Consider the following 19334-nt stretch of genomic DNA (forward strand, 5'->3'; position numbering starts at 1 on the left):
TACTGGCAAAAACGTGGTCCTGGGGCTGCCTTACAGCTGTAGAAATCAAGCTCTGCAAGCGAGAATCTGTTCATCACCCTTCCCTCTGCATACAAAGAGTTGACCCCAACCGTCTGTTCTGTGTTATGTTTCTCGGAAAATGAAAGGGGACCTGAGCACACACACTCTCCCTCAGAAGGGAATTCCTACGTGACTCTCTTAGGCCTACGGAAAGCCGTAGAGGAGTTAAAGCACTCTGTCGAGTCAGGGCTCACGGAGATGGCTGCACACAAAACTTTGCTGATAGGAAACACTCGTGCTTCCCTTGAGGCTAGGTGTCACGTTTACTTTGCACTGAGCTAGTGCAAGCGTGGGATGCGCTCCTAGCAAGGCACTGGAGACCACCTGGATTCCTAGGAGAACACTCACTTTCTTCACTGAGCGTATTCCTAGGAGTGACTAGAAGACGGTTAATGGCAATGTCTTTCTGTCAGCCTTGAGGCCGCCACTATCTACCTTTCAACTTGGGGAAATCCTGCCTTTTTCCAGGCTTCTCAATGACAACCTGGATCACCCCGCAAATGTACCTAGCTTCTCTGACAATCCCAAAGAGACCATTGGAACGCAATCTGGCCTTCTGTGATGAAACTTTTGGATGCAGTGTGCTCTGCATGTGGTGAACGGCATAATCCTCTAAATGTCCTCAGTAGGCCTAGGTGACTTTGCATGTTCCAAATGCCTAGCAATGCTCAGGGTAAATCTCTTCTTTATTTCGGCCTGGACCTAAAGGCCAGTTTCCGCATCACTTAGAGAGACCTCGAGCAGGAGTTCCCAAACTGAATTGGAGCCCCGGTGCTTTCTTTCAGGGCATCTTGTGTTTCCTCAAAGTGGCAGGCCCGCATGGAATGAAAGCCTGCCACGAACCGCCTTCCTGAGGCTGTTTCAAAGCTGTGGAATGATAGCCATATAGAACAAATTAGTTCCCGGCCCTTCCAACTGCATAGTGAGGGATGTTCCCAGAGCTGTGTATCCCTTCATTGTGCCCAGAAGGCTTTGGGCACACAGTGTCCTTCTTGGAAAGTATTGACCATGTGAGAATCTTGAGCACTGTGGGCCATATTAAAGCTAAAGCCGTCCATTGATTAAGACTTCCTGGAAACCGGTGCACCTCTATCTCTGGTAATGGGAAAATGTGCACCTTACCTCAAGACTAGAGGTCACATTTACATGGCTCTTTAGCTAGAGTACACAACTGAGGTGAGCTCCCAGGAAGGAATCGCAAGCCCCTGGATTCTTCAGGAAAACAGTTTGTGCTCTTCAGCGGCACCTGTGGCGTGAAGAGTCTCCTGGTGGTGTGGTTTTCAGGAGGCTTGGAAGCTGCAATGAACCTGCTGTCAAAAGGGGGAAATACGGGCTTCTCCCATATTCTCCCGTTTACAACTTGACACCGCAGCGCATTTACTAGCACTCTCTGACTGACTACTGGATTCTTTCAGCCCCACTTGGCCTTTCTATGATGACACTTGGTTGGACGCGGGGTGTTTTGCGTGCCACGAATAGCATTACACGCTTCATGAACTAGTCCAGCCTAGGTGACTTTGGATGGACCAAATGGCTAACAATTTTACCGGATTTTCAGTATTTTCTGGCAGGCTGGACCTACCGTGTACCTTGCTTCACAATAGAGAGATGACAGGTAAGAGTTGAAAGGATGCACTTTAGGCGCAGGGATTCTATCAGTGCGGTTCAGAGGGCCTCCGCAGAGGCAGAGCCACGTTGAATGGAATACTGGCAAAAACGTGGTCCTGGGGCTGCCTTTCAGCTGTAGAAATCAAACTCTGCAGGCGAGAATCTGTTCATCACCCTTCCCTCTGCATACAAAGAGTTGACCCCAACCGTCTGTTCTGTGTTATGTTTCTCGGAATATAAAAGGGGACCCCAGCACACCCATTCTCCCTCAGAAGGGAATTCCTACGCGACTCTCTTAGGCCTACGGAAAGCCGTAGAGGGGTTAAAGCACTCTGTCGAGTCAGGACTCACAGAGATGGCTGCACACAAAACTTTGCTGATAGGAAACACTCGTGATTCCCTTGAGACTAGGGGTCAAGTTTACTTTGCACTGACCTAGGGCAAGCGTGGGATGAGCTCCTAGCAAGGCACTGGAGACCACCTGGATTCCTAGGAGAACACTCACGTTCTTCACTGAGCGTATTCCTAGGAGTGACTAGAAGACGGTTAATGGCAATGTCTTTCAGTCAGCCTTGAGGCCGCCACTATCTACCTTTCAATTTGGGGAAATCCTGCCTTTTTCCAGGCTTCTCAATGACAAACTGGATCACCCGGCACATGTACCTAGCTTCTCTGACAATCCCAAAGAGATCATTGGAACGCAATCCGGCCTTCTGCAATGAAACTTTTGGATGCAGTGTGTTCTGCATGTGGTGAACGGCATAATCCTCTAAATGTCCGCAGTAGGCCTAGGTGACTTTGGATGTTCCAAATGCCTAGCAATGCTCAGGGTAAATCTCTTCTTTATTTCGGCCTGGACCTAAAGGCCAGTTTCCGCATCACTAAGAGAGACCTCGAGCAGGAGTCCCCAAACTGAATTGGGGCCCCGGTGGTTTCTTTCAGGGCATCTTATGTTTCCTCAAAGTGGCAGACCCGCATGGAATGAAAGCCTGCCACGAACCGCTTTCCTGAGGCTGTTTCAAATCTGTGGAATGCTAGCCATAGAGAACACATTAGTTCCCGGCCCTTCCAACTGCATTTTGAGGGATGTTACCAGAGCTGTGTATCCCTTGAATGTGCCCAGAAGGCTTTGGGTACACAGTGTCCTTCCTTGGAAAGAATAGACCATGTGAGAGTCTTGAGCACTGTGGGCCATACTAAAGCTAAAGCCGTCCATTGATTAAGACTTCCTGGAAACCGGTGCACCTCTATCTCTGGTAATGGGAAAATGTGAACCTTACCTCAAGACTAGAGGTCACATTTAGTTGGCCCTTTAGCTACAGTACGCAACTGGGGTGAGCTCCCAGGAAGGAATCGCAAGCACGTGGATTCTTCAAGAAAACACTATGTGCTCTTCAGCAGCACCTGTGGCATGAATAGTATCCTGGTGGTGTGGTTTTCAGTAGGCTTGGAAGCTGCAATGGAGCTGCTGTCAAAAGGGGGAAATACGGGCTTCTCCCATATTCTCCCGTTTACAACTTGACACCACAGTGCATTTACTAGCGCTCTCTGACTGACTACTGGAGACTTTCAGCCCCACTGGGCCTTTCTATGATCACACTTCGTTGGACGCGGGGTGTTTTGAGTGCCACAAATAGCATTACACGCTTCAGGAACTAGTCCGGCCTAGGTGACTTTGGATGGACCAAATGGCTAACAATTTTACCGGACTTTCAGTATTTTCTGTCAGGCTGGACCTACGTGTACCTTGCTTCACAATAGAGAGATGACAGGTAAGAGTTGCCAGGATGCACTTTAGACGCAGGGATTCTTTCAGTGCGGTTCAGATGGCCTCTGCAGAGGCAGAGCCACGTTGAATGGAATACTGGCAAAAACGTGGTCCTGGGGCTGCCTTACAGCTGTAGAAATCAAGCTCTGCAAGCGAGAATCTGTTCATCACCCTTCCCTCTGCATACAAAGAGTTGACCCCAACCGTCTGTTCTGTGTTATGTTTCTCGGAAAATGAAAGGGGACTACGGCGCCCACACTCTCCCTCAGAAGGGAATTCCTACGTGACTCTCTTCGGCCTATGGAAAGCCGTAGAGGAGTTAAGGCACTCGGTCGAGTCAGGACTCACGGAGATGGCTGCACACAAAACTTTGCTGATAGGAAACACTCGTGCTTCCCTTGAGGCTAGGGGTCACGTTTACTTTGCACTGAGCTAGGGCAAGTGTGTGATGAGCTCCTAGCAAGGCACTGGAGACCACCTGGATTACTAGGAGAACACTCGCTTTCTTCACTGAGCGTATTCCTAGGAGTGACTAGAAGACGGTTAATGGCAATGTCTTTCAGTCAGCCTTGAGGCGGCCACTATCTACCTTTCAACTTGGGGAAATCCTGCCTTTTTCCAGGCTTCTCAATGACAACCTGGATCACCCCGCAAATGTACCTAGCTTCTCTGACAATCCCAAAGAGACCATTGGAACGCAATCCGGCCTTCTGTGATGAAACTTTTGGATGCAGTGTGCTCTGCATGTGGTGAACGGCATAATCCTCTAAATGTCCTCAGTAGGCCTTGGTGACTTTGCATGTTCCAAATGCCTAGCAATGCTCAGGGTAAATCTCTTCTTTATTTAGGCCTGGACCTAAAGGCCAGTTTCCGCATCACTTAGAGAGACCTCGAGCAGGAGTTCCCAAACTGAATTGGAGCCCCGGTGCTTTCTTTCAGGGCATCTTGTGTTTCCTCAAAGTGGCAGGCCCGCATGGAATGAAAGCCTGCCACGAACCGCCTTCCTGAGGCTGTTTCAAAGCTGTGGAATGATAGCCATATAGAACACATTAGTTCCCGGCCCTTCCAACTGCATAGTGAGGGATGTTCCCAGAGCTGTGTATCCCTTCATTGTGCCCAGAAGGCTTTGGGCACACAGTGTCCTTCCTTGGAAAGTATTGACCATGTGAGAATCTTGAGCACTGTGGGCCATACTAAAGCTAAAGCCGTCCATTGATTAAGACTTCCTGGAAACCGGTGCACCTTTATCTCTGGTAATGGGAAAATGGGCACCTTACCTCAAGACTAGAGGTCACATTTAGTTGGCCCTTTAGCTACAGTACGCAACTGGGGTGAGCTCCCAGGAAGGAATCGAAAGCCCCTGGATTCTTTAGGAAAAAACTATGTGCTCTTCAGCGGCACCTGTGTCATGAATAGTATCCTGTTCGTGTGGTTTTCAGGAGGCTTGGAAGCTGCAATGGAGCTGCTGTCAAAAGGGGGAAATACGGGCTTCTCCCATATTCTCCCGTTTACAACTTGACACCACAGCGCATTTACTAGCACTCTCCGACTTACTACTGGAGACTTTCAGCCCCACTGGGCCTTTCTATGATCACACTTCGTTGGACGCGGGGTGTTTTGCGTGCCACGAATAGCATTACACGCTTCATGAACTAGTCCGGCCTAGGTGACTTTGGATGGACCAAATGGCTAACAATTTGACCGGATTTTCAGGATTTTCTGGCAGGCTGGACCTACCATGTACCTTGCTTCCCAATATAGAGATGACAGGTAAGAGTTGCCAGCATGCACTTTAGACGCAGGGATTCTTTCAGTGCGGTTCAGATGGCCTCTGCAGAGGCAGAGCCACGTTGAATGGAATACTGGCAAAAACGTGGTCCTGGGGCTGCCTTACAGCTGTAGAAATCAAGCTCTGCAAGCGAGAATCTGTTCATCACCCTTCCCTCTGCATACAAAGAGTTGACCCCAACCGTCTGTTCTGTGTTATGTGTCTCGGAAAATGAATGTGGACCTGAGCGCACACACTCTCCCTCAGAAGGGAATTCCTACGCGACTCTCTTAGGCCTACGGAAAGCCGTAGAGGAGTTCAAGCACTCTGTCGAGTCAGGACTCACGGAGATGGCTGCACACAAAAATTTGCTGATAGGAAACACTCGTGCTTCCCTTGAGGCTAGGGGTCACGTTTACTTTGCACTGAGCTAGTGCAAGCATGGGATGCGCTCCTAGCAAGGCACTGGAGACCGCCTGGATTCCTAGGAGAACACTCGCTTTCTTCACTGAGCGTATTCCTAGGAGTGACTAGAAGACGGTTAATGGCAATGTCTTTCAGTCAGCCTTGAGGCCGCCACTATCTACCTTTCAACTGGGGGAAATCCTGCCTTTTTCCAGGCTTCTCAATGACAAACTGGATCACCCCGCACATGTACCTAGCTTCTCTGACAATCCCAAAGAGACCATTGGAACGCAATGCGGCCTTCTGCGATGAAACTTTTGGATGCAGTGTGTTCTGCATGTGGTGAACGGCATAATCCTCTAAATATCCTCAGTAGGCCTAGGTGACTTTGGATGTTCCAAATGCCTAGCAATGCTCAGGTTAAAACTCTTTTTTATTTCGGGCTGGACCTAAAGGCCAGTTTCCGCATCACTTAGAGAGACCTCGAGCAGGAGTCCCCAAACTGAATTGGAGCCCCGGTGGTTTCTTTCAGAGCATCTTATGTTTCCTCAAAGTGGCAGACCCGCATGGAATGAAAGCCTGCCACGAACCGCCTTCCTGAAGCTGTTTCAAAGCTGTGGAACGCTAGCCATAGAGAACACATTAGTTCCCGGCCCTTCCAACTGCATAGTGAGGGATGCTCCCAGAGCTGTGTATCCCTTGATTGTGCCCAGAAGGCTTTGGGTACACAGTGTACTTCCTTGGAAAGAATTGACCATGTGAGAGTCTTAAGCACTGTAGGCCATACTAAAGCTTAAGCCGTCCATTGATTAAGACTTCCTGGAAACCGGTGCACCTCTATCTCTGGTAATGGGAAAATGTGCACCTTACCTCAAGACTAGAGGTCACATTTACTTGGCCCTTTAGCTAGAGTACACAACTGCGGTGAGCTCCCAGGAAGGAATCGCAAGCCCCTGGATTCTTCAGGAAAACAGTTTGTGCTCTTCAGCGGCACCTGTGGCGTGAAGAGTCTCCTGGTGGTGTAGTTTTCAGCAGGCTTGGAAGCTGCAATGAACCTGCTGTCAAAAGGGGGAAATACGGGCTTCTCCCATATTCTCCCGTTTACAACTTGACGCCGCAGCGCATTTACTAGCACTCTCTGACTGACTACTGGAGACTTTCAGCCCCACTGTGCCTTTCTATGATCACACTTGGTTGGACGCGGGGTGTTTTGCGTGCCACGAATAGCATTACACGCTTCATGAACTAGTCCAGCCTAGGTGACTTTGGATGGACCAAATGGCTAACAATTTTACCGGATTTTCAGTATTTTCTGGCAGGCTGGACCTACCGTGTACCTTGCTTCACAATAGAGAGTTGACAGGTAAGAGTTGAAAGGATGCACTTTAGGCACAGGGATTCTTTCAGTGCGGTTCAGAGGGCCTCCGCAGAGGCAGAGCCACGTTGAATGGAATACTGGCAAAAACGTGGTCCTGGGGCTGCCTTTCAGCTGTAGAAATCAAACTCTGCAGGCGAGAATCTGTTCATCACCCTTCCCTCTGCATACAAAGAGTTGACCCCAACCGTCTGTTCTGTGTTATGTTTCTCGGAATATAAAAGGGGACCCCAGCACACCCATTCTCCCTCAGAAGGGAATTCCTACGCGACTCTCTTAGGCCTACGGAAAGCCGTAGAGGGGTTAAAGCACTCTGTCGAGTCAGGACTCACAGAGATGGCTGCACACAAAACTTTGCTGATAGGAAACACTCGTGATTCCCTTGAGACTAGGGGTCAAGTTTACTTTGCACTGACCTAGGGCAAGCGTGGGATGAGCTCCTAGCAAGGCACTGGAGACCACCTGGATTCCTAGGAGAACACTCACTTTCTTCACTGAGCGTATTCCTAGGAGTGACTAGAAGACGGTTAATGGCAATGTCTTTCAGTCAGCCTTGAGGCCGCCACTATCGACCTTTCAATTTGGGGAAATCCTGCCTTTTTCCAGGCTTCTCAATGACAAACTGGATCACCCGGCACATGTACCTAGCTTCTCTGACAATCCCAAAGAGATCATTGGAACGCAATCCGGCCTTCTGCAATGAAACTTTTGGATGCAGTGTGTTCTGCATGTGGTGAACGGCATAATCCTCTAAATGTCCGCAGTAGGCCTAGGTGACTTTGGATGTTCCAAATGCCTAGCAATGCTCAGGGTAAATCTCTTCTTTGTTTCGGCCTGGACCTAAAGGCCAGTTTCCGCATCACTAAGAGAGACCTCGAGCAGGAGTCCCCAAACTGAATTGGGGCCCCGGTGGTTTCTTTCAGGGCATCTTATGTTTCCTCAAAGTGTCAGACCCGCATGGAATGAAAGCCTGCCACGAACCGCTTTCCTGAGGCTGTTTCAAATCTGTGGAATGCTAGCCATAGAGAACACATTAGTTCCCGGCCCTTCCAACTGCATTGTGAGGGATGTTACCAGAGCTGTGTATCCCTTGAATGTGCCCAGAAGGCTTTGGGTACACAGTGTCCTTCCTTGGAAAGAATAGACCATGTGAGAGTCTTGAGCACTGTGGGCCATACTAAAGCTAAAGCCGTCCATTGATTAAGACTTCCTGGAAACCGGTGCACCTCTATCTCTGGTAATGGGAAAATGTGCACCTTACCTCAAGACTAGAGGTCACATTTAGTTGGCCCTTTAGCTACAGTACGCAACTGGGGTGAGCTCCCAGGAAGGAATCGCAAGCACGTGGATTCTTCAAGAAAACACTATGTGCTCTTCAGCAGCACCTGTGGCATGAATAGTATCCTGGTGGTGTGGTTTTCAGGAGGCTTGGAAGCTGCAATGGAGCTGCTGTCAAAAGGGGGAAATACGGGCTTCTCCCATATTCTCCCGTTTACAACTTGACACCACAGTGCATTTACTAGCGCTCTCTGACTGACTACTGGAGACTTTCAGCCCCACTGGGCCTTTCTATGATCACACTTCGTTGGACGCGGGGTGTTTTGAGTGCCACGAATAGCATTACACGCTTCAGGAACTAGTCCGGCCTAGGTGACTTTGGATGGACCAAATGGCTAACAATTTGACCGGACTTTCAGTATTTTCTGGCAGGCTGGACCTACGTGTACCTTGCTTCACAATAGAGAGATGACAGGTAAGAGTTGCCAGGATGCACTTTAGACGCAGGGATTCTTTCAGTGCGGTTCAGATGGCCTCTGCAGGGGCAGAGCCACGTTGAATGGAATACTGGCAAAAACGTGGTCCTGGGGCTGCCTTACAGCTGTAGAAATCAAGCTCTGCAAGCGAGAATCTGTTCATCACCCTTCCCTCTGCATACAAAGAGTTGACCCCAACCGTCTGTTCTGTGTTATGTTTCTCGGAAAATGAAAGGGGACTACGGCACCAACACTCTCCCTCAGAAGGGAATTCCTACGTGACTCTCTTCGGCCTACGGAAAGCCGTAGAGGAGTTAAGGCACTCGGTCGAGTCAGGACTCACGGAGATGGCTGCACACAAAACTTTGCTGATAGGAAACACTCGTGCTTCCCTTGAGGCTAGGCATCACGTTTACTTTGCACTGAGCTAGGGCAAGTGTGGGATGAGCTCCTAGCAAGGCACTGGAGACCACCTGGATTCCTAGGAGAACACTGACTTTCTTCACTGAGCATATTCCTAGGAGTGACTAGAAGACGGTTAATGGCAATGTCTTTCAGTCATCCTTGAGGCCGCCACTATCTACATTTCAACTGGGGGAAATCCTGCCTTTTTCCAGGCTTCTCAAAGACAACCTGGATCACCCCGCAAATGTACCTAGCTTCTCTGACAATCCCAAAGAGACCATTGGAATGCAATCCGGCCTTCTGTGATGAAACTTTTGGATGCAGTGTGCTCTGCATGTGGTGAACGGCATAATCCTCTAAATGTCCTCAGTAGGCCTAGGTGACTTTGCATGTTCCAAATGCCTAGCAATGCTCAGGGTAAATCTCTTCTTTATTTCGGCCTGGACCTAAAGGCCAGTTTCCGCATCACTTAGAGAGACCTCGAGCAGGAGTTCCCAAACTGAATTGGAGCTCCGGTGATTTCTTTCAGGGCATCTTGTTTTTCCTCAAAGTGGCAGGCCCGCATGGAATGAAAGCCTGCCACGAACCGCCTTCCTGAGGCTGTTTCAAAGCTGTGGAATGATAGCCATATAGAACACATTAGTTCCCAGCCCTTCAAACTGCATAGTGAGGGATGTTCCCAGAGCTGTGTATCCCTTCATTGTGCCCAGAAGGCTTTGGGCACACAGTGTCCTTCCTTGGAAAGTATTGACCATGTGAGAATCTTGAGCACTGTGGGCCATACTAAAGCTAAAGCCGTCCATTGATTAAGACTTCCTGGAAACCGGTGCACCTCTATCTCTGGTAATGGGAAAATGGGCACCTTACCTCAAGACTAGAGGTCACATTTAGTTGGCCCTTTAGCTACAGTACGCAACTGGGGTGAGCTTCCAGGAAGGAATCGAAAGCCCCTGGATTCTTTAGGAAAAAACTATGTGCTCTTCAGCGGCACCTGTGTCATGAATAGTATCCTGTTTGTGTGGTTTTCAGCAGGCTTGGAAGCTGCAATGGAGCTGCTGTCAAAAGGGGGAAATATGGGCTTCTCCCATATTCTCCCGTTTACAACTTGACACCACAGCGCATTTACTAGCACTCTCTGACTGACTACTGGAGACTTTCAGCCCCACAGGGCCTTTCTATGATCACACTTCATTGGACGCGGGGTGTTTTGAGTGCCACGAATAGCATTACACGCTTCAGGAACTAGTCCGGCCTAGGTGACTTTGGATGGACCAAATGGCTAAGAATTTGACCGGATTTTCAGGATTTTCTGGCAGGCTGGACCTACCGTGTACCTTGCTTCACAATAGAGAGATGACAGGTAAGAGTTGCCAGGATGCACTTTAGGCGCAGGGATTCTTTCAGTGCGGTTCAGAGGGACTCTGCAGAGGCAGAGCCACGTTGAATGGAATACTGGCAAAAACGTGGTCCTGGGGCTGCCTTACAGCTGTAGAAATCAAGCTCTGCAAGCGAGAATCTGTTCATCACCCTTCCCTCTGCATACAAAGAGTTGACCCCAACCGTCTGTTCTGTGTTATGTTTCTCAGAAAATGAAAGGGGACCTGAGCGCACACAATCTCCCTCAGAAGGGAATTCCTACATGACTCTCTTCGGCCTATGGAAAGCCGTAGAGGAGTTAAGGCACTCGGTCGAGTCAGGACTCACGGAGATGGCTGCACACAAAACTTTGCTGATAGGAAACACTCGTGCTTCCCTTGAGACTACGGGTCACGTTTACTTTGCACTGAGCTAGGGAAAGTGTGGGATGAGCTCCTAGCAAGGCACTGGAGACGACCTGGATTCCTAGGAGAACACTCACTTTCTTCACTGAGCGTATTCCTAGGAGTGACTAGAAGACGGTAAATGGCAATGTCTTTCAGTCAGCCTTGAGGCCGCCACTATCTACCTTTCAATTTGGGGAAATCCTGCCTTTTTCCAGGCTTCTCAATGACAAACTGGATCACCCGGCACATGTACCTAGCTTCTCTGACAATCCCAAAGAGATCATTGGAACGCAATCCGGCCTTCTGCAATGAAACTTTTGGATGCAGTGTGTTCTGCATGTGGTGAACGGCATAATCCTCTAAATGTCCGCAGTAGGCCTAGGTGACTTTGGATGTTCCAAATGCCTAGCAATGCTCAGGGTAAATCTCTTCTTTATTTCGGCCTGGACCTAAAGGCCAGTTTCCGCATCACTAAGAGAGACCTCGAGCAGGAGTCCCCAAACTGAATTGGGGCCCCGGTGGTTTCTTTCAGGGCATCTTATGTTTCCTCAAAGTGGCAGACCCGCATGGAATGAAAGCCTGCCACGAACCGCTTTCCTGAGGCTGTTTCAAATCTGTGGAATGCTAGCCATAGAGAACACATTAGTTCCCGGCCCTTCCAACTGCATTGTGAGGGATGTTACCAGAGCTGTGTATCCCTTGAATGTGCCCAGAAGGCTTTGGGTACACAGTGTCCTTCCTTGGAAAGAATAGACCATGTGAGAGTCTTGAGCACTGTGGGCCATACTAAAGCTAAAGCCGTCCATTGATTAAGACTTCCTGGAAACCGGTGCACCTCTATCTCTGGTAATGGGAAAATGTGCACCTTACCTCAAGACTAGAGGTCACATTTAGTTGGCCCTTTAGCTACAGTACGCAACTGGGGTGAGCTCCCAGGAAGGAATCGCAAGCACGTGGATTCTTCAAGAAAACACTATGTGCTCTTCAGCAGCACCTGTGGCATGAATAGTATCCTGGTGGTGTGGTTTTCAGTAGGCTTGGAAGCTGCAATGGAGCTGCTGTCAAAAGGGGGAAATACGGGCTTCTCCCATATTCTCCCGTTTACAACTTGACACCACAGTGCATTTACTAGCGCTCTCTGACTGACTACTGGAGACTTTCAGCCCCACTGGGCCTTTCTATGATCACACTTCGTTGGACGCGGGGTGTTTTGAGTGCCACAAATAGCATTACACGCTTCAGGAACTAGTCCGGCCTAGGTGACTTTGGATGGACCAAATGGCTAACAATTTTACCGGACTTTCAGTATTTTCTGTCAGGCTGGACCTACGTGTACCTTGCTTCACAATAGAGAGATGACAGGTAAGAGTTGCCAGGATGCACTTTAGACGCAGGGATTCTTTCAGTGCGGTTCAGATGGCCTCTGCAGAGGCAGAGCCACGTTGAATGGAATACTGGCAAAAACGTGGTCCTGGGGCTGCCTTACAGCTGTAGAAATCAAGCTCTGCAAGCGAGAATCTGTTCATCACCCTTCCCTCTGCATACAAAGAGTTGACCCCAACCGTCTGTTCTGTGTTATGTTTCTCGGAAAATGAAAGGGGACTACGGCGCCCACACTCTCCCTCAGAAGGGAATTCCTACGTGACTCTCTTCGGCCTATGGAAAGCCGTAGAGGAGTTAAGGCACTCGGTCGAGTCAGGACTCACGGAGATGGCTGCACACAAAACTTTGCTGATAGGAAACACTCGTGCTTCCCTTGAGGCTAGGGGTCACGTTTACTTTGCACTGAGCTAGGGCAAGTGTGTGATGAGCTCCTAGCAAGGCACTGGAGACCACCTGGATTACTAGGAGAACACTCGCTTTCTTCACTGAGCGTATTCCTAGGAGTGACTAGAAGACGGTTAATGGCAATGTCTTTCAGTCAGCCTTGAGGCGGCCACTATCTACCTTTCAACTTGGGGAAATCCTGCCTTTTTCCAGGCTTCTCAATGACAACCTGGATCACCCCGCAAATGTACCTAGCTTCTCTGACAATCCCAAAGAGACCATTGGAACGCAATCCGGCCTTCTGTGATGAAACTTTTGGATGCAGTGTGCTCTGCATGTGGTGAACGGCATAATCCTCTAAATGTCCTCAGTAGGCCTTGGTGACTTTGCATGTTCCAAATGCCTAGCAATGCTCAGGGTAAATCTCTTCTTTATTTAGGCCTGGACCTAAAGGCCAGTTTCCGCATCACTTAGAGAGACCTCGAGCAGGAGTTCCCAAACTGAATTGGAGCCCCGGTGCTTTCTTTCAGGGCATCTTGTGTTTCCTCAAAGTGGCAGGCCCGCATGGAATGAAAGCCTGCCACGAACCGCCTTCCTGAGGCTGTTTCAAAGCTGTGGAATGATAGCCATATAGAACACATTAGTTCCCAGCCCTTCAAACTGCATAGTGAGGGATGTTCCCAGAGCTGTGTATCCCTTCATTGTGCCCAGAAGGCTTTGGGCACACAGTGTCCTTCCTTGGAAAGTATTGACCATGTGAGAATCTTGAGCACTGTGGGCCATACTAAAGCTAAAGCCGTCCATTGATTAAGACTTCCTGGAAACCGGTGCACCTCTATCTCTGGTAATGGGAAAATGGGCACCTTACCTCAAGACTAGAGGTCACATTTAGTTGGCCCTTTAGCTACAGTACGCAACTGGGGTGAGCTTCCAGGAAGGAATCGAAAGCCCCTGGATTCTTTAGGAAAAAACTATGTGCTCTTCAGCGGCACCTGTGTCATGAATAGTATCCTGTTTGTGTGGTTTTCAGCAGGCTTGGAAGCTGCAATGGAGCTGCTGTCAAAAGGGGGAAATACGGGCTTCTCCCATATTCTCCCGTTTACAACTTGACACCACAGCGCATTTACTAGCACTCTCTGACTGACTACTGGAGACTTTCAGCCCCACAGGGCCTTTCTATGATCACACTTCATTGGACGCGGGGTGTTTTGAGTGCCACGAATAGCATTACACGCTTCAGGAACTAGTCCGGCCTAGGTGACTTTGGATGGACCAAATGGCTAAGAATTTGACCGGATTTTCAGGATTTTCTGGCAGGCTGGACCTACCGTGTACCTTGCTTCACAATAGAGAGATGACAGGTAAGAGTTGCCAGGATGCACTTTAGGCGCAGGGATTCTTTCAGTGCGGTTCAGAGGGACTCTGCAGAGGCAGAGCCACGTTGAATGGAATACTGGCAAAAACGTGGTCCTGGGGCTGCCTTACAGCTGTAGAAATCAAGCTCTGCAAGCGAGAATCTGTTCATCACCCTTCCCTCTGCATACAAAGAGTTGACCCCAACCGTCTGTTCTGTGTTATGTTTCTCAGAAAATGAAAGGGGACCTGAGCGCACACAATCTCCCTCAGAAGGGAATTCCTACATGACTCTCTTCGGCCTATGGAAAGCCGTAGAGGAGTTAAGGCACTCGGTCGAGTCAGGACTCACGGAGATGGCTGCACACAAAACTTTGCTGATAGGAAACACTCGTGCTTCCCTTGAGACTACGGGTCACGTTTACTTTGCACTGAGCTAGGGAAAGTGTGGGATGAGCTCCTAGCAAGGCACTGGAGACGACCTGGATTCCTAGGAGAACACTCACTTTCTTCACTGAGCGTATTCCTAGGAGTGACTAGAAGACGGTAAATGGCAATGTCTTTCAGTCAGCCTTGAGGCCGCCACTATCTACCTTTCAATTTGGGGAAATCCTGCCTTTTTCCAGGCTTCTCAATGACAAACTGGATCACCCGGCACATGTACCTAGCTTCTCTGACAATCCCAAAGAGATCATTGGAACGCAATCCGGCCTTCTGCAATGAAACTTTTGGATGCAGTGTGTTCTGCATGTGGTGAACGGCATAATCCTCTAAATGTCCGCAGTAGGCCTAGGTGACTTTGGATGTTCCAAATGCCTAGCAATGCTCAGGGTAAATCTCTTCTTTATTTCGGCCTGGACCTAAAGGCCAGTTTCCGCATCACTAAGAGAGACCTCGAGCAGGAGTCCCCAAACTGAATTGGGGCCCCGGTGGTTTCTTTCAGGGCATCTTATGTTTCCTCAAAGTGGCAGACCCGCATGGAATGAAAGCCTGCCACGAACCGCTTTCCTGAGGCTGTTTCAAATCTGTGGAATGCTAGCCATAGAGAACACATTAGTTCCCGGCCCTTCCAACTGCATTGTGAGGGATGTTACCAGAGCTGTGTATCCCTTGAATGTGCCCAGAAGGCTTTGGGTACACAGTGTCCTTCCTTGGAAAGAATAGACCATGTGAGAGTCTTGAGCACTGTGGGCCATACTAAAGCTAAAGCCGTCCATTGATTAAGACTTCCTGGAAACCGGTGCACCTCTATCTCTGGTAATGGGAAAATGTGCACCTTACCTCAAGACTAGAGGTCACATTTAGTTGGCCCTTTAGCTACAGTACGCAACTGGGGTGAGCTCCCAGGAAGGAATCGCAAGCACGTGGATTCTTCAAGAAAACACTATGTGCTCTTCAGCAGCACCTGTGGCATGAATAGTATCCTGGTGGTGTGGTTTTCAGTAGGCTTGGAAGCTGCAATGGAGCTGCTGTCAAAAGGGGGAAATACGGGCTTCTCCCATATTCTCCCGTTTACAACTTGACACCACAGTGCATTTACTAGCGCTCTCTGACTGACTACTGGAGACTTTCAGCCCCACTGGGCCTTTCTATGATCACACTTCGTTGGACGCGGGGTGTTTTGAGTGCCACAAATAGCATTACACGCTTCAGGAACTAGTCCGGCCTAGGTGACTTTGGATGGACCAAATGGCTAACAATTTTACCGGACTTTCAGTATTTTCTGTCAGGCTGGACCTACGTGTACCTTGCTTCACAATAGAGAGATGACAGGTAAGAGTTGCCAGGATGCACTTTAGACGCAGGGATCCTTTCAGTGCGGTTCAGATGGCCTCTGCAGAGGCAGAGCCACGTTGAATGGAATACTGGCAAAAACGTGGTCCTGGGGCTGCCTTACAGCTGTAGAAATCAAGCTCTGCAAGCGAGAATCTGTTCATCACCCTTCCCTCTGCATACAAAGAGTTGACCCCAACCGTCTGTTCTGTGTTATGTTTCTCGGAAAATGAAAGGGGACTACGGCGCCCACACTCTCCCTCAGAAGGGAATTCCTACGTGACTCTCTTCGGCCTATGGAAAGCCGTAGAGGAGTTAAGGCACTCGGTCGAGTCAGGACTCACGGAGATGGCTGCACACAAAACTTTGCTGATAGGAAACACTCGTGCTTCCCTTGAGGCTAGGGGTCACGTTTACTTTGCACTGAGCTAGGGCAAGTGTGTGATGAGCTCCTAGCAAGGCACTGGAGACCACCTGGATTACTAGGAGAACACTCGCTTTCTTCACTGAGCGTATTCCTAGGAGTGACTAGAAGACGGTTAATGGCAATGTCTTTCAGTCAGCCTTGAGGCGGCCACTATCTACCTTTCAACTTTGGGAAATCCTGCCTTTTTCCAGGCTTCTCAATGACAACCTGGATCACCCCGCAAATGTACCTAGCTTCTCTGACAATCCCAAAGAGACCATTGGAACGCAATCCGGCCTTCTGTGATGAAACTTTTGGATGCAGTGTGCTCTGCATGTGGTGAACGGCATAATCCTCTAAATGTCCTCAGTAGGCCTTGGTGACTTTGCATGTTCCAAATGCCTAGCAATGCTCAGGGTAAATCTCTTCTTTATTTAGGCCTGGACCTAAAGGCCAGTTTCCGCATCACTTAGAGAGACCTCGAGCAGGAGTTCCCAAACTGAATTGGAGCCCCGGTGCTTTCTTTCAGGGCATCTTGTGTTTCCTCAAAGTGGCAGGCCCGCATGGAATGAAAGCCTGCCACGAACCGCCTTCCTGAGGCTGTTTCAAAGCTGTGGAATGATAGCCATATAGAACACATTAGTTCCCGGCCCTTCCAACTGCATAGTGAGGGATGTTCCCAGAGCTCTGTATCCCTTCATTGTGCCCAGAAGGCTTTGGGCACACAGTGTCCTTCCTTGGAAAGTATTGACCATGTGAGAATCTTGAGCACTGTGGGCCATACTAAAGCTAAAGCCGTCCATTGATTAAGACTTCCTGGAAACCGGTGCACCTTTATCTCTGGTAATGGGAAAATGGGCACCTTACCTCAAGACTAGAGGTCACATTTAGTTGGCCCTTTAGCTACAGTACGCAACTGGGGTGAGCTCCCAGGAAGGAATCGAAAGCCCCTGGATTCTTTAGGAAAAAACTATGTGCTCTTCAGCGGCACCTGTGTCATGAATAGTATCCTGTTCGTGTGGTTTTCAGGAGGCTTGGAAGCTGCAATGGAGCTGCTGTCAAAAGGGGGAAATACGGGCTTCTCCCATATTCTCCCGTTTACAACTTGACACCACAGCGCATTTACTAGCACTCTCCGACTTACTACTGGAGACTTTCAGCCCCACTGGGCCTTTCTATGATCACACTTCGTTGGACGCGGGGTGTTTTGCGTGCCACGAATAGCATTACACGCTTCATGAACTAGTCCGGCCTAGGTGACTTTGGATGGACCAAATGGCTAACAATTTGACCGGATTTTCAGGATTTTCTGGCAGGCTGGACCTACCATGTACCTTGCTTCCCAATATAGAGATGACAGGTAAGAGTTGCCAGCATGCACTTTAGACGCAGGGATTCTTTCAGTGCGGTTCAGATGGCCTCTGCAGAGGCAGAGCCACGTTGAATGGAATACTGGCAAAAACGTCGTCCTGGGGCTGCCTTACAGCTGTAGAAATCAAGCTCTGCAAGCGAGAATCTGTTCATCACCCTTCCCTCTGCATACAAAGAGTTGACCCCAACCGTCTGTTCTGTGTTATGTGTCTCGGAAAATGAATGTGGACCTGAGCGCACACACTCTCCCTCAGAAGGGAATTCCTACGCGACTCTCTTAGGCCTACGGAAAGCCGTAGAGGAGTTCAAGCACTCTGTCGAGTCAGGACTCACGGAGATGGCTGCACACAAAAATTTGCTGATAGGAAACACTCGTGCTTCCCTTGAGGCTAGGGGTCACGTTTACTTTGCACTGAGCTAGTGCAAGCATGGGATGCGCTCCTAGCAAGGCACTGGAGACCGCCTGGATTCCTAGGAGAACACTCGCTTTCTTCACTGAGCGTATTCCTAGGAGTGACTAGAAGACGGTTAATGGCAATGTCTTTCAGTCAGCCTTGAGGCCGCCACTATCTACCTTTCAACTGGGGGAAATCCTGCCTTTTTCCAGGCTTCTCAATGACAAACTGGATCACCCCGCACATGTACCTAGCTTCTCTGACAATCCCAAAGAGACCATTGGAACGCAATGCGGCCTTCTGCGATGAAACTTTTGGATGCAGTGTGTTCTGCATGTGGTGAACGGCATAATCCTCTAAATATCCTCAGTAGGCCTAGGTGACTTTGGATGTTCCAAATGCCTAGCAATGCTCAGGGTAAAACTCTTTTTTATTTCGGGCTGGACCTAAAGGCCAGTTTCCGCATCACTTAGAGAGACCTCGAGCAGGAGTCCCCAAACTGAATTGGAGCCCCGGTGGTTTCTTTCAGAGCATCTTATGTTTCCTCAAAGTGGCAGACCCGCATGGAATGAAAGCCTGCCACGAACCGCCTTCCTGAAGCTGTTTCAAAGCTGTGGAACGCTAGCCATAGAGAACACATTAGTTCCCGGCCCTTCCAACTGCATAGTGAGGGATGGTCCCAGAGCTGTGTATCCCTTGATTGTGCCCAGAAGGCTTTGGGTACACAGTGTACTTCCTTGGAAAGAATTGACCATGTGAGAGTCTTAAGCACTCTAGGCCATACTAAAGCTTAAGCCGTCCATTGATTAAGACTTCCTGGAAACCGGTGCACCTCTATCTCTGGTAATGGGAAAATGTGCACCTTACCTCAAGACTAGAGGTCACATTTACTTGGCCCTTTAGCTAGAGTACACAACTGCGGTGAGCTCCCAGGAAGGAATCGCAAGCCCCTGGATTCTTCAGGAAAACAGTTTGTGCTCTTCAGCGGCACCTGTGGCGTGAAGAGTCTCCTGGTGGTGTAGTTTTCAGCAGGCTTGGAAGCTGCAATGAACCTGCTGTCAAAAGGGGGAAATACGGGCTTCTCCCATATTCTCCCGTTTACAACTTGACGCCGCAGCGCATTTACTAGCACTCTCTGACTGACTACTGGAGACTTTCAGCCCCACTGTGCCTTTCTATGATCACACTTGGTTGGACGCGGGGTGTTTTGCGTGCCACGAATAGCATTACACGCTTCATGAACTAGTCCAGCCTAGGTGACTTTGGATGGACCAAATGGCTAACAATTTTACCGGATTTTCAGTATTTTCTGGCAGGCTGGACCTACCGTGTACCTTGCTTCACAATAGAGAGTTGACAGGTA

The sequence above is a fragment of the Mesoplodon densirostris genome, chromosome Y (assembly GCF_025265405.1).
Source record: "Mesoplodon densirostris isolate mMesDen1 chromosome Y, mMesDen1 primary haplotype, whole genome shotgun sequence".
Lineage (NCBI taxonomy): Eukaryota > Metazoa > Chordata > Mammalia > Artiodactyla > Ziphiidae > Mesoplodon > Mesoplodon densirostris.